The sequence below is a fragment of the Hylobates moloch genome, unplaced genomic scaffold (assembly GCF_009828535.3).
Source record: "Hylobates moloch isolate HMO894 unplaced genomic scaffold, HMol_V3 SCAFFOLD_8, whole genome shotgun sequence".
NCBI lineage: Eukaryota > Metazoa > Chordata > Mammalia > Primates > Hylobatidae > Hylobates > Hylobates moloch.
The window spans coordinates 4,122,952-4,138,690 of NW_026652283.1; the positions used below are offsets into that span (position 1 = coordinate 4,122,952).

The window sequence follows — 15,739 nt, forward strand, 5'->3', positions numbered from 1 at the left end:
GAGGCAGGAGAATCGCTTGAACCCAGGAGGGGGAGGTTGCAGTGAACCGAGATTATGCCACAGCACCCCCCCCCGGGGTTCAAGCGATTCTCCTGCCCAAAAAAAAAAAAAAAAACCCTAAGAGATATCTTTATTATCCCCACTTTATAGATGAGGAAACTAAAAAAATATATTAATCATTGTATTAGCTCCTATGTGCCAGGCATGAAGATAAGGGTTTAGGTACAATACCTCATTTAATCCAATTTAAAATCCCAGGAGGTTATTTTGTTCATTGTTTCTTTTTGCCATTTTAGCCACTTTTTATTATGGTAAAACATACATGACAAAATTTACCATTTTCACCATTTTAAAGGATTCAGTGGCATTAATACATTCATATTGTTGTGCAACCAGCACCACCGTTCATCTCCAGATTTTTTTTCATCTTCCCAGACTGATGTGTGTTCTGATCTGGATTCTGTCACCTTCTAAATGTGTGACCTCAGGCAAATTGTTTAATGTCTCTGAGCTTCAGGTGCCTCCTCTTTAAATTGGAGGACCTGAGGTGAGCCGCTGCTATTGGGGGGGATCCTGGCCACATGCAGGACATGAGCGGTTGGCAAGCAAGTGAAGCTTCATCTGTATTTATAGCCACTCCCCATTGCTCGCATCACCACCTGAGCTCCACCCCCTGTCAGATTAGCGACTGCATAAGATTCTCATAGGAGCACAAACCCTACTGTGAGCTGCGCGAGGGATCTAGGTTGCACGCTCCTTATGAGACTGTAGTGCCTGATGATCTCTCACTGTCTCCCATCACCCTCACATGGGACTGTCTAGTTGCAGGAAAACAAGCTCAGGGCTTCCACTGATTCTACATTATGGTGAGTTGTATAATTATTTCATAATATATTAGAATGTAGTAATAATAGAAATAAAGTGCACAATAAATGTCATGTGCTTGAGTCATCCTGAAACCACGCCTTCCTCCCCTGCCCCATTCATGGAAAAATTGTCGCCCGCAAAACCCATCTCTGGCGCCAAAAAGGTTGCAGACCACTGCCTTACAGAATGTGGGCAGCCTAAAAGCTAAGCTGGTGAGACTGAGACCAACAGGTATCTCCAGATTTGGCTTGTCACTAACCCATCAGGGACTCTCTCAGACACCCTCAGCAGGAATGGAGAGTGAGGTGGCCCAGGTGCTTAGAGACACAGAGAGGGAGCCAGAGAAGCCGTTAGGAAACAGACGTGGCACAGGGAAGAAGAATAGAGGAACCTCAGTCATGTGGTAGCGGCTTGAAGACAGGGCGATGAGTAGGTGCAGACATTTGCAGAGAGGGGGCAGTAATAGAGGTCACAAGGTTGGAAAAGCCTCCAGTGGGCAGAAACCAGGAGGCAGACGGGAGAAAAATACCACAGCCACGGGAGAAGCAGGGCAAAAGCAACCTGAGAAGTCTGTCTGCAGCGTGGACAGTTCCAGGGTTGCTTTTGGTCTCTTCACCTGCAGTGGCCTCCAGATCATCCATGGGCAGCCGCTGCCCACCATCTCAGCATGTTTTGGCAGGTGCATTTTAAAATGAGTTCCTGGCATCTTATAGAGATAAATAGGGCAAAAAAAAAATAAGACATATCCTTTACCCTCAGGGAGCTTAATCTCTGGTTCTCATAAAAGCTGATCTACTACAGTACACACAAAAATCGGAGTCCAATGGCTAAACGCGCATGTTTTGTAATTGAGCAGAAATTGACTTAATTCCCACCTCTGCCATTTGCTAACTATGTGATTTTGAAAGCATTTCCTGACCTCTCTAAGGCTCCACTTCCTCATCTTGTAAAAGGTCACAACGACAGCACCTGCACAACTAGGATGCTGGAAGGATTGAGGGAGGCAGAGCCTGCGAGGCTGGGCGCGCACCTGGCATGAGAGGCTTTGGCGGATGGCAACCTTTATTACCCGAGCTCCTTAGAGCAACAGGCATTTCCTCTATCCACCTGCATTACTATTGTGTGAATTCTGATTCCTCAGGTGCTGCTGTCATGCAGGAATTTGGCTTCTGAAGCAGGAGAGGGAGAGGAGACCAGGGAAATGGGGACAGCTACTCCCGGAAGTTATCACAGGGGAGAAGGGCTCAGAGCCCAACTTAATAAAAAGAGCATCGCATCAATGCTTCCTGGGGCCCACTGACATCCTCTGTAAGCTGCACATTTCCTCCCCGGCCAGGCCTCTGCTAGCAGCCTCTCTGTGCTAGAGGGAACCTAGGGACAGGGACCGTTCCAGCTGCAGGCAGGTTCCTAGAAAGTCCAGTGGAATGGATATCATCCCTGTACTGTGAGTAATCGGCCCAAACAAAGCCCACTGGTATTTCCGAGTCCATTCCCAGTGCCCAGAGCTGGACCCAGTAGCTCAGCAGCTGCAAGGAGTGGAATGCAGTTCTCTAGCATGCTGCCCTAGATTCAGCCTTGGAGAAAGACTCCTTGCCCCAAGCGGGGAGGGCACTCTGAAGGTCATCTCGTCTATGCTCCTGCTTCTGGGCCCAAACATTGTAAGACACGGGGCTTGGGAGCCCCCTATAACCCAAGTGTGGGGACCAGGGAGCCTGCGTGAGGATTCTAAGGATACAAGGTGCAGTCAGGAAAAGGACGTCCCTTTCTCCGTTGCCTCCTTGAGCTTCCATTAGAAGGAGTTACGGGAGAGGGGAAGAAATCAGGAATAGAAAAGCTGAGCCTCCGTGGTGTCTCTACCCTGACTTCTCTCCTGCTCCTCCTTTGGTCTTGGTGCAGGCCAGCCCTGTCTGCCTCTCATCGCTTTCCTCGCTTCTGGGCCACTAGTCTGTCGCAGCCACCATTTCTGGAAGTTCAGAGATAAAGCTATCCTTATTCTTTCGGAATAGTGGCAGCTGCTTTGTCAGTTCTAGGTGGTAGGGGGTTTCCCTAACTGGGTTGCCGATGAGCCCGGGTCATTCACACTGAGGAGTCAGGTCTTTGGCCTTAGCTCACTGGGTCACCCCAGCGGTTGTCCCAGGGCGGTCTTATTGCCACCTCTTGACAAATGAGGAAGCTGGAGCACAGCAACATGAAATGACTTTTGCTCGAGACCGTTTGCCGGTCCTTCCACTGCCTGGACACACCCCGCCAGGCATCTCAAGGCTGATTTTCAAGGGAACAGAAACTTCCACCGCTGCCTGTGCTTCGCCTGGCTCCCACCCAATATGAAAGAATGGCACACTTGTAGGTCACACGCCCCAGTTAATTGCTCCCTAGCTCCCATGGGAAAAGCCATAAAGTGTCCTTTCCAAAATGGTGACTGTCATTTCCCCTAGCCTAATTTAAGGCAGGCATGAACGTTCCCCAGAGAGTTCACCTGGGCTGTGCTCCTGTGCAGTTGCTGTGCAGAAATGTTTCCTCTGTGTGCATTGCCTGCTGTCATTTCTTAGCTTTTCCAGAGTGTAAGCTGTGGTCCTGGGGGAACAGGACAGTAGGTAGGGTTGGGGATCCAAGGGTCAGTGGCCCTCAAACCTGGTACCCTGTAAATACCCCAGTCATTTTGAATTTACCAGTTCAGGAAAGAAAAGTCCTTGCAAGCACAAAGTTGCCTGTGGTCAGAGGGATGATCTCAAAGTGCTCTTAGTTCCTGGGCCAGCAGCCAGCTGCCTGGGATGGTCAGAAGGTGAAATTTGAATGCTGGTGAATGGGAGAGCGGAAGTTCAGCAAGGCTGAGTTAAGCCCATTCATGAAAAAGATCTAGTCACACTTCCTTATTGCCAGGAGTTGTGTGTGAAGAATGTGTGTGTGTGTGTGCGCGCACGCGCATGCACGTGAGCTTGATTACTTTCTGCCTCACTTCTTCCTCCACCCCTACTCTTTTCTTTTTTTTCTCTCTCTCTCAAAATCTTAAGTTCATCTTTAGGAAACTGCCCAAGAATGTGTAGCCAGTCTGTGGTTTGCTGAAAAAAAGAAAGAAAAAGAAAGAGACAGATTCATACAAAAGCAATTCTCTCTCTCTCTTTCACCCTCTCTCTCTGTTTCTCTCTCTCTCTCTCACACACACACACACATTCACACACACACACACTCACACACACACACACTCACACACACTTTCCAGGTTGTGCTGCATGCACCTCTCCAGCTGTTCTCCCATCCAGTCCTGTCTGGCTTAGGGAGGTGAAGTCATCTCTGGGTGGGAGATCATCCCGGTCAAAGGCGGGGTGGGGGAGCCATCAAGGCTGAGCCACAGGGAAAAAATTCACTGTTATCCAGTTCGCTCCCACCTCAGTGGACCACATGGTGCTTCTGTCAGGCTGTGCCTATGGCTAGTGGCGTGATTCCCAAGTTACTAGAAGGCTGCTGTGTGGCAGGTACCCTCCCCTGTTATCTGTGAGATGGAGGTGATCATGATATGGGCTCCTCATGGGTTGTTGCAGCGATGAAGGGGATGCACACAAGGTCACAGGTGATCTTGCTGAACACCTCCAGGGCAGGGGGCTCACCACCTCCAGGGCAGCCTGTTCCATTTTCAGCAACACAGCAAAGAAGCCACCAACCCTGCTGGGCTTTACAAGTCTTGGGAGGAATCGAGGCACTTCCTTTGCCTTTAGAAATAGAAACCGAGACGCTGACCAACAAAAAGTACGCACCCAGTGCAGTTTGACCTACCCAGATTCACAAGGGCCTCACGGACATGTGCCTGAGAAAGAAGACGTAACTCAGGGAAGGATATGACACCAAAGCCCTCGAAATGATTAACTGGAGCAGGTGATTTTGAGCCCTCAGTACTTTCAGTTGTTACTCTCAGACTCTGACAAAGAAGTGCTTACTGGGCACCCACAATGATTTCAGAGTAATCTGGAAGGAGTGCACCTGTCCTTCCAGCTGAGCCTCCTCCGTGGGTGCGGCAGGTAGAAGGGCATATAGGTGCTTTCCCCGCCTGTAGCCAACATCCCCTGAGCTGTTGATGGCCTGTGAAATCTCTTTCTCGCTGATCCTGCACATTTGGAAAGCGCCGTCATGACAATTATTACTCACAAAGTTCTCTTGCCAAGGGATGATAGTCACTTGACATGTATTATTCTCCCCATTTTACAGACATGGAAACTGAGACCCACAGAGATCCTAGTGGTGGAGTTTGAAGCTGCTGGAATTCTCCAAGCTGCTATCCCTGCCTTTTAGGCTGTTTCTCCAAGTGGTGCCAGTGACACAAAGAGCTGTTCTTATCCTCTCTTGTCCTGAGTTACTATGCAATGAGTTGAGTGGAAGTTTCTAACCACCCCTCAAATTCCCTACCAAGGAACTTGGGGAGGTGAAGTCATTTCTGGGTGGGAGATCATCCCGGTCAAGGGTGGGTGGGAGATGAGCCCGGTCAAGGCTGACCCACGGGGAAAAAATTCACTGTTACCCAGTTAAGTCCCACCTCAGTAGACCACATGGTGCCTCTGGCAGGCTGTGCCTATGGCTAGTGACATAATTTCCAAGCTACCAGGAGGCTGCTGTGCAGCAGGTACCTCCAGGTAATGGGCCATCCCACATCCATGCATTTGGTTCGCCTTGACCCTGGCTTTGGCCATGTGATTAACATCCATTGGGCGCTTCCTAGAACTTCAGGGAGTGGACACTGAGGCTGCAGACCCCAGGTGGGGAAGGATGGGCTCCCAAATAAGGATTCTCTCTCACTGCCTTCATTTCCTTCCCCCTCCCTTCCCCTGTGTCCTCAAACCATCCATCGATAGTGAAAGAGAGGAAACATCTGGTCTGGGTTCCGCACCTCCACCCTGTGTCGGGGGGCTTGTAGGAAGAGATGGTTGGAGGTCTTGGAACCTTGAAATAAACCAACGGTTCAGCTGCCATCCTCCCCACCCACCATCCTGTCTTCCTCACCCCACCTTAATATCAGCCATCCTCCCAGCAACAGCCTGCACCGTGCCACCACCCAGCAGACAGCTGCTGCTGCCAGTTCCAGAAACTAGAGAGATCCATGACCAAAGTGAGGCTCCAGAATGTCTCTGTCAAGACAATGGAGATACTGATGGTCACAGGGCCAGAGGGCCAGTGACGGGGGGTGGGACTGGGGGGACAGTTCTGTACATACTTCCAAAACTCCATAAAAGAAGTCTTCCTCTGAACATCCTCTTCTTCCTTCCATCACTGATCATAATGAACTATTTTTTATGGAATATTCCCTCCATGCCAGGCACTTAAACAAATTATCTTGTTTAATGATGATAATGGCCTTACAGGGTCGGTATTCATTCTCTTCTTACAGGTGGAGTCGAAGCACAGAGAGGTTAGTAAATTGGCCAAGTTCATACAACTCGAGTGGCACAGCTTGGATTCAAATCTCATCAAATTCCGAAGTTCAGGCTTTCAGCATCAACAACAAACTGTCTTTCTGATGACTCCTCAATCCTTTGTCTCCCAGTTAGGCACACCAGGATTTAAGCACCATCTCATAATGACTGGTCTCATTCAGCTGTCCTCTTCTTCCTTCATTCATTCACTTCAATCACTCATTCATATACCAAGTAAAAGACTTACTATCTACCATGTGTGTGCTAAACATTGAGAAAGAACAAAATATTTTAAACTCCCTTCTTCTACTAGAGATGTGATCATTTGGGAAGCATGATCAATGACACAGCAGAAAGAGTAAATATACCCAGACCTGAGAGCAAGAGGGATCACCTCATTAGCTCTGACCTCTTCTCGCCTCCCTGCCTCCCAGTTCACCCTGTGGCTTTGAAAGATGAATATCTGGTAAGCCTCAAGAGTGAGGGATGTGATGTGATGGTTGTTCAGAGAAAGACAAAGTCTAGGGGCTGTCTGGCCTTGCTGTAGTGGTGGGGCTCCAGCAGAACCTTGAGTGATGGCTGGTGACCCTCTTCAGCCAAAAGCATAGGAGCAAATGTTTGATGCCACTTGAAGGAGCAGTAAATCCAAGAGACACTGAGAAAGACAGACCGTGTGCAGGAGAAGCTGTGGTTTATTGGCAGAGAGGAGATTATAAAGGAGTGTTGGGGTCTTGCTGGGTGGGGCCCCAAGTGGCTGTGAGTGGCTGGCTTTACTCCTGCCTGCCATGGAGAGGTCACGCTTCCTATCGTGTGTCAGGAGGTCATCTCTGGAAGAGCAGAGGGAGGAGTGTGGGCTTAATGGCTGTCCTGTGGCTGCAGCCCCCCTGAGAATGCAGATGCCGTTGTTTCTGGGTATGATAGAGAGTTGATGAGGAGCCTAGGGTTGGCAAAACTAGGTTTGAATCCAAGCCTCACTGTTACTAGTAGTGGTGAGCTTGAGCAGGTTTTTTAACGCCTCCAAGCCTTGCTCTGTTACCTATAAAATGAGCCTACTAATACCTATTCTACAAGGTTGTTGTAAGAGTTCAATGAGTATGGGTGTCAAGAATGTGTTAATAACATAGTGCCTGGTATAGCACACACTCCTGCATAGGCAACTGTCCGCCCAGATTGTCCTCCTGTCCTGGTGTCTGGGTGATTGGCTAGTTTACTAATTGGTTAAAAAGTATAAAAATGTCCAGCAACTAGTGTGACTGGATCCTTACAGACGCTCCCTCCATTCCTTTTGTTTTGTTTTGTTTTTTTGAGACAGAGTTTCGCTCTTGTCGCTCATGCTGGAATGCAATGGTGTGATCTCGGCTCACTGCAACCTCTGTCTCCTGGGTTCAAGCAATTCTCCTGCCTCAGCCTCCTGAGTAGCTGGGATTACACTCTCCCCCCACCATGCCCAGCTGATTTTTGTATTTTCAGTAGAGACGGGGTTTCACTATGTTGGCCAGGCTGGTCTCAAACTCCTGACCTCAGGTGATCCGCTCACGTCGGCCTCCCAAAGTGCTGGGATTACAGGCGTGAGCCACCGCGCCTGCTCTTCCTCCATTTTTTTTTTTCTTTTTTGAGACGGAGTCTCACTCTGTCGCCCAGGCTGGAGGGCAGCGGCGCGATCGTGATCTCGGCTTACTGCAAGCTCTGCCTCCTGGGTTCACGCCATTCTCCTGCCTCAGCCTCCCGAGTAGCTGGGACTACAGGCGCCTGCCACCATGCCCGGCTAATTTTTGTATTTTTTAGTAGAGACAGGGTTTCACCGTGTTAGCCAGGATGGTCTCGATCTCCTGACCTCGTGATTCACCTGCCTCGGCCTCCCAAAGTGCTGGTATTATAGGCATGAGCCACCGTGCCCAGCCGTCTCCCTCCATTCTTAAGAGATCACCTAAGAAAATGCCTCCATGTTCTGTGATATTGTGTTTTGGCTGGGGGTGAGATGGACTTCTCTCCACCAACAGAAAACCCTCAAGAGCATAATGGACAGTCAACATCTTGCTAGAACCCTGCGCAATCATATGCGCGTGCACACACATACACACACACACACAGCCTCAAAAAATAGCTTGCATGATGAATGAAGCCTTAACATATATAGAAAGAGAATATTTCTCAAAGACATACCATGGATGTACATACGGGTGGATGGTGCATACATTGTACAGTGAAATGCACCCTTTTCCCATCTACTGTGCCCCAGATATTTGGAAATGAAGGGAAGAAAACTGCTCTTGGAAACCATGAAATGAACACACAATGCATCAGAGCCAAGCCTGCAATCACTCAAGAAAGAATGATTCTGGAGGCACCGAGCCCCCCGGAAGTTAATTGAAAGGCTGTCTACAGAAAAGATGGTCAGTCCTAAGGGAGAGGTAGGTCAGTAATGAAAACACAGAAAAGGAGAGTCCTAGAGAAAACCCAGAGCCCTGACCTGGAGGAAGAGGACCTTGGTCCTAAAGGTGCCTGTGTATTTTTTGTGGAGATGGGCACTCAAATTATCATCACCTGATATGATTATGCATTTTAATTTTCCAACTAACCTCAGTGTTTTCACTCTGTACTCAGCGAGCAGCCATGTGACTATAACCTGGCTTCCCAGGTACTTGGTCCTCAAGGAGAAAATGGGTGTTAGCCCCTCGGCAGTGCCATTCCGATGTCCACAGCTAGCTGGTAGGGTGAGTCAGCCTCTCCCACAGCAGTCCCGTCCACCCTGGGCCACTGCTGGGACCCAGCATTTGAAAAGCAGGACAGAGGGCTGCAGGCTGGCCTAAGTCACACCACGATGAGCTGGTCTTCCCAGGAAGCTCCCAGCCTTCCCATTCTATGGCACTGTCAGACTGTACCTCTCTATTTCAAAACACATCAGAACACATCAAAGCCCCGCCTGTTAGGTAAGTATTATTATGACCATTTTTATAAGCAAGGAAATAGAGATTCCAAAGGAGTAATTAACTTGCCCAAAGGCACTTAACTTAATAAACCAGCCTGGATTCCAAACTTGTTCTGTCTCTAAAGCCTGTGTTCTTTCCCCTACTTCATGCGGCCCCTGACTTCAAGGACTTTCCTCTCCAGTGTATCTTTAAGTAAGAAAAGTGTGTGTGGGAGGTGAGGTGGGGGAGAGGGATGAGAATGGTCCCCTGCCTGAAGCTCCCCTCTGTGACTAAGAACCCAGTTTGTAATCTCTTCTTCACTTTTTTTTTTTTCTTTTGAGATGGAGTCTCTCTCTGTCTCCCAGGCTGGAGTGCAGTGGCGCGATCTCGGCTCACTGCGACCTCCACCTCCCAGGTTCAAGCGATTCTCCTCCCTCAGCCTCCTGAGTAGCTGGGATTACAGGCATGTGCCACCGCACCTGGCTAATTTTTGTATTTTTAGTAGAGATGGGGTTTCACCATGTTGGTCAGGCTGGTCTCAAACTCCTGACCTCGTGATCCGCCTGCCTCAGCCTCCCAAAGTGCTGGGATTACAGGCATGAACCACCGTGCCCGGCCTCTTTTCTTCTCTTTCAAGGGTAGGATGGAGACAGCACTAAGGGCTACCTCTATCTCCAGCTACATTCTCAAGTGCTCCACAAGGAGGAGTGGAGAATGATGTTTGGGGGGCAGTGAACAGTGCCTGTCCCTCCTTTTGTTGTTGCTCAAACTTCCACACCTGTGATCACCCTCACTTCCCCCTAGGCGCTTCCAGGTGGATGGATGACTGATGACCCTGACTCCAAGCCAAGAGGACAGGGTTAGTGCTCATCCCTTTCTCCCAAATAATACCTTCCTGTTTTAACAACTGATTTTCATTCGGTTTCCACCTTAAAACACAGAACACTACCAAACCATTGAGGTCACCTGTGTCTCTCTCCAGAATCCTACTGAACTCCCTCACTCTCAGATATTTCTGAAATACCTACTTATACAAATAGTTTTGGCTGGGCACGGTGGCTCACCCCTGTAATCTCAGCACTTTGGGAGGCCGAGGTGGGGAAGATCACCTGAGGTCAGGAGTTCGAGACCAGCCTGACCAACAAGGTGAAACCCCATCTCTACTAAAAATACAAAAATTAGCAGGACGTGGTGGCAGGAGCCTGTAATCCCAACTACTCAGGAGGCTGAGGCAAGAGAATCCCTTGAACCTGGGAGGCGGAGGCTGCACGGAGCTGAGATCGCACCATTGCACTCCAGCCTGGGTGACAAGAACAAAACTCCATCTCGGCCAGGCGCGGTGGCTCACGCTTGTAATCCCAGCACTTTGGGAGGCCGAGGCGGGCGGATCACGAAGTCAGGAGATCAAGACCACGGTGAAACCCCGTCTCTACTAAAAATACAAAAAATTAGCCGGGCGCGGTGGCTCACGCTTGTAATCCCAGCACTTTGGGAGGCCGAGGCGGGCGGATCACGAGGTCAGGAGATCAAGACCACGGTGAAACCCCGTCTCTACTAAAAATACAAAAAATTAGCCGGGCGTGGTGGCGGGCGCCTGTAGTCCCAGCTACTCGGGAGGCTGAGGCAGGAGAATGGCATGAACCTGGGAGGCGGAGCTTGCAGTGAGCCGAGATTGCGCCACTGCACTCCAGCCTAGGCGACAGAGCGAGACTCCGTCTCAAAAAAAAAACAAAAAACCTCCATCTCAAAAAAAAGAAAAAGAATAAATAAATAAATAAATGTTTTAATTTGCATATTCTAATGACTAATGATGTTGAACACGTTTTCATGCACTTTTTTGTAATTTGTATTTCTTCTCTTGGGAAGTTTCTGTTGGAATCTTTGTGCCTCTTTTTTATTGGATTGTTTACTTTCTAATTATCGTGTTGTGCATGTTCTTTATATATTCTGGATACCAGCGCTTTATCAGATATATATATATATATACAGATATATATATATATACAGATATATATATATACAGATATATATATATACAGATATATATATACAGATATATATATATATAGCAAATATTTTCTCTCATTCTGTGACTTGTCTTTCTAGTCACCTAACCTTAGCTTTCAAAGAGCAGAAGTTTTTAGTTTTGACGAAGCCCATTTTATTCCTTTTTTCTTTTACAGTTAATGCTTTTGGCGTCCTCTAAGACATCTTTGAATAACCTAAAGTCACACAGATTTTCTCTTGATTATTTTAGAAGTTTTATAGTTTTAGGTTTTACATTTAGGTCTCTGATCCATTTTGAGTTACTTTTTATATATGGTGTGAGGTCTGAATCAAGGTTTATTCTTTTTTCATTTGGGTGTCTAAATGCTCCAGCACCATTTTTGTTGAAAAGTCTGTACTTTCTCACTAAATTGCCTTGATACTTTTGTCGAAACTGAGTTGACCACATATGTGTGATTGATTTCTGGATTCTCAATTCTTTTCCATTTATCTGTGTCTCTATTACACCATAGACCAATACTACAATGTCTTGATTGTTGTAGCTTCCTAGTAAGCTTTGAAATTAGGATACTGTTCATTTTTTGACATTTATATAAGTGGAATCATACTGTACATATTCTTTGTTTACTTTTTTCACAACATTAATTTTGAGACCTATCCACGTTGGTGATAAATCTATCCATCTATCCAGTTAATGCATACCTCCAATCTCTTCATTTTCATAATTGTATAGTGTTCCTTTGTGTGTCTCCACCATAATTTTGTATCATTCTACTGTTGGTTGACACGTAGATTGCTTATAGATTTCAACTGTCCCACACTATGCTGTGTGAACATTTGTGTACATGTTTAATAGTGTACATGTTTGGCCAGGCACGGTGGCTCACGCCTGTAATCCCACAACTTTGGGAGGCCGAGGCGGGTGGATCACGAGGTCAGGAGATCAAGACCATCCTGGCTAATACGGTAAAACCCCGTCTCTACTAAAAATACAAAAAAAAAAATTAGCCAGGCGTGGTGGCGGGCACCTGTAGTCCCTGCTACTCGGGAGGCTGAGGCAGAAGAATGGTGTGAACCCGGGAGGCAGAGACTGCAGTGAGCCGAGATCGCGCCACTGCACTCCAGCCAGGAGGACAGAGCAAGACTCCGTCTCAAAAAAAAAAAAAAATAGTGTACATGTTCAAAGTTTCTCCAGGGTTTGAACCTAGGTATGGAATTACTGGATCTGCAGGTAGCAAGATTGATATGCCATGAACCTTCACCTGTGCTAGAGAAGACCAAACCATTTTCCAGAGTCTCATACCAATCTTCACAGCCGGCAGCAGCGCACGAAAGTTTTCAGTGTTCCTCGTTATCTAAGCTTGGTGCTGGTAGACTTTTTAACTTAAAAATCACACTTTGTGGTTTCAGTTTGCACATCCCTGGATATTAGAGAAGTTAGACATCCTTTCTTAGACTCTTTGGCCACTCAGCTTTCCTTTTATGTCAAACGCCTGTTTGTGCCTTTTGCTCACTTTTCTATTAAGTTGTGTTTTTCTTACTGATTAGATGAATTCTTTATACATTCTGAATACCAATACATTTCTCAGTCTGTACCTTTTTGTTCCTTTAATGGTGACTTGATGACCAGAAGTTCTTCATTTTAACATGATCAAAATTATCAATCCATTCTCTTCTGTTGTTTTACATATTGTGCTCTGTTTATAAAACCCTGCCATATCTTCAATTCATAAAGATCCTTGCCAGCATTTTCTGCTAAAAGGTCTACAGTTTTGACTTTTATATTTAAATTTTAATTCATCTTAAGTTTTTAAAAATTGCATATATTGTGTGAGGTATAGATACAATTTCACATGGAAAACCAGCTGTCCCAGCACCATGTATTGAATAATCTGTATTTTCCCCACTGATCTTCAATGGCCATTCTGTATTATATCAAGTTTCTAAATATGTATGAATTGGTTTCTGAACTATATCTTGTCCCATTGATCTATTTGTTCTTTTGTCATTACCAACTGTCTTAACTACCATAGCTTTTGAATAAGTCTTGATGTTGAGTAGGATAATCTCCTCACCTTGACTTCTTTAGGAGTTTCTCAGCTATTCATGGTCTTTTGTGCTTCAATTAAATTTTGAAATCAGACTGCCACATTGTACCAAAACCAAAAAACAACCCAACTGCTGGTATTTTTGTTGCAATTTAACTGAACCTAAAAAAAAGAAATCAAAATCAGAAGAATTTGCAGTGGTTCATGAGTGAGTCTTCCTACCCAAGCCATGGCTTGTCTCGTCATTTTATGTAGTCGTTCCAAATGAGGTTTGAGAACGTTTTGTATTTTTCCTCATAAAAGACTGGCACATCTGTAAAATATTCCTTGGTATCTTACTTTTTGTTACCCTGGTGTTATCTTTTTTTTAAAGTGAATTCCCTGGTGGTGCATAAAAATTAACTTTTGTATTGTGATCTTTTATCTGATAGCTTTGATAAACTTTCCTATTCATCGTAGTAATTTTTTTTTTTTTGAGACAGAGTCTCACTCTGTTACCCAGGCTGGAGTGCAGTGGCAGGATCTCGGCTCACTGCAGCCTCAACCTCCTGGGCTCAAGCAATCCTCCCACCTCAGCCCTGAAAGTAGCTGGGACTGCAGGTACACACCATTGCACCTGGCTAATTTTTGTATTTTTTGTAGAGATGAGATATCATTATGTTGCCCAGGCTGATCTTGAACTCCTGAGCTCAGGCAGTCCACCCACCCTGGCCTCCCAAAGTGCTGGGATTACAGGTAGGAACTACCATGCTTGGCCTCATCCTACAAATTTAACTTAAAATTTAACTTAAAAATACTTCAGGTTATCTCTTTCTTTACTTTCCATTTCTTTCCGTTTCCTTTTCTTTCATAGTGTACTGGCCAGAATTTCCAGCAGCACTGAAACAAAGCAATGAAAATAATAGCCTTGGCCTGCTATTGATCCCAAAGAGAAATTTTAAAATATTTTACTATCGAATATGTAGTTACTGCAACTGCGTGTGTGTGTGTATGTGTGTGTGTGTGTATGCGAGCATGTGCACATGCATGCATGCATCCACACACGTAAAACTCATAACAGGTTAAATCACCTTTGATTCCTGGTTGGTCAAGAATGGTTATCATAAAGAAATATTGAATGTTATTAAACACTTCCTGCCTCTATTGAGATAGCATATGGCTTTTCTTCTTTTAATGAACTGTCAAGTGGTGAACTACATTTAGAAATTTTCTAATGCTGACCTGCTTTGCATTTGCGGAATGAATTAAACTTGGTCTTCATTGATTATCTTTTAAATACATGACATGGTTAGTGTTAATATGTTAATATTGTGTTCAGGAGTTTTGCATCTATGTTTGTTAGTGAAATGGCTCTGTGATTTTTTTTCCTACGAGTGTATCTAATTTTAGTATCAAGCTTCTACTGGCCTCATAAAAATGACTAGGGGAATGTTTCGTTTTCTTCTACTCTATAGAAGAATTTAAATAATATTGGAATTATCTTTTTCTTTAATGTTGGACCTATCTCGCCTATAAAATCATCTGGGATTGATATTTTCTTTTCTGTTTTTTGCTTGTTTGTTTGAGACGGAGTTTCACTCTTATTGCCCAGGCTGGAGTGCAACGGCACGATCTTGGCTCACTGCAACCTCCGCCTCCTGGATTCAAGTGATTCTCCTGCCTCAGCCTCCTGAGGAACTGGGATTACAGGCATGCGCCACCATGCCCGGCTAATTTTGTATTTTTAGTAGAGATGAAGTTTCTCCACATTGGTCAGGCTATTCTTGAACTCCCAACCTCAGGTGATCCACCCGCCTTGGCCTCCCAAAGTGCTGGGATTACAGGCGTGAGCCACCGTGCCCGGCCTCTGGCCCTCATATTTTCTTCGTAATGAGATTGTTAAGTGTTCATTATCTCAATTTAATGGTTTTAAATAGTTATATTCAGGATTTTTACTTCCTCTTGAACCTTTTGGCAATTAATATTTTATTAGCCATTTGTCCCTTTTTTTAATTGTCAAATTTATTGGCAGTAAATGTCACATTATTTTCTCATTGTGTTTTAATTCCCATTGCATCTGTAGTGTATTAGTTTCCTAGGATTGCTTTAACAAAGCACCAGAAACTGGGCAGCTTAATGCAATAGAATGTGTTATCTCATAGTTCTGGAAGCTAGGAATTCAAGATGAAGGTGTTGAAAGAGTTGGTTCCCTCTGAGCGCTCTGCTCTGTTCCATGCCTCTCTCCCAGTTCTGCTGATGGCTGGGGTCTTTGGCATTCCTTGGCTTGTGGATCCATCACTCCAATGTTCACCTTTACCTTCACATGGTGTTCTCCCTGTGTCTGCGTCAACCTCTCCTCCTCTTCTTACAAGGACATCAGTTCTAAGGGATTAGAGCTTACCTTATTGACCTCATCTTAGCTTGATGACAGCTGCAAAGACCCTGTTTTCTCTTGTTTGTTTGTTTGTTTGTTTAGATGAAGTCTCGCTCTGTTGCCCAGGCTGGAGTGCAATGACGTGATCTCAGCTCA

General features: G+C 45.8%; 1 pseudogene; it reads right to left on the reverse strand.

The window, feature by feature from the left end:
• Window positions 1-5,826, reverse strand: part of LOC116473901 (large ribosomal subunit protein eL18-like) — an 11,286-nt pseudogene extending 5,460 nt beyond the window's left edge.
• Between the last annotated feature and the right edge of the window lie 9,913 nt (window positions 5,827-15,739).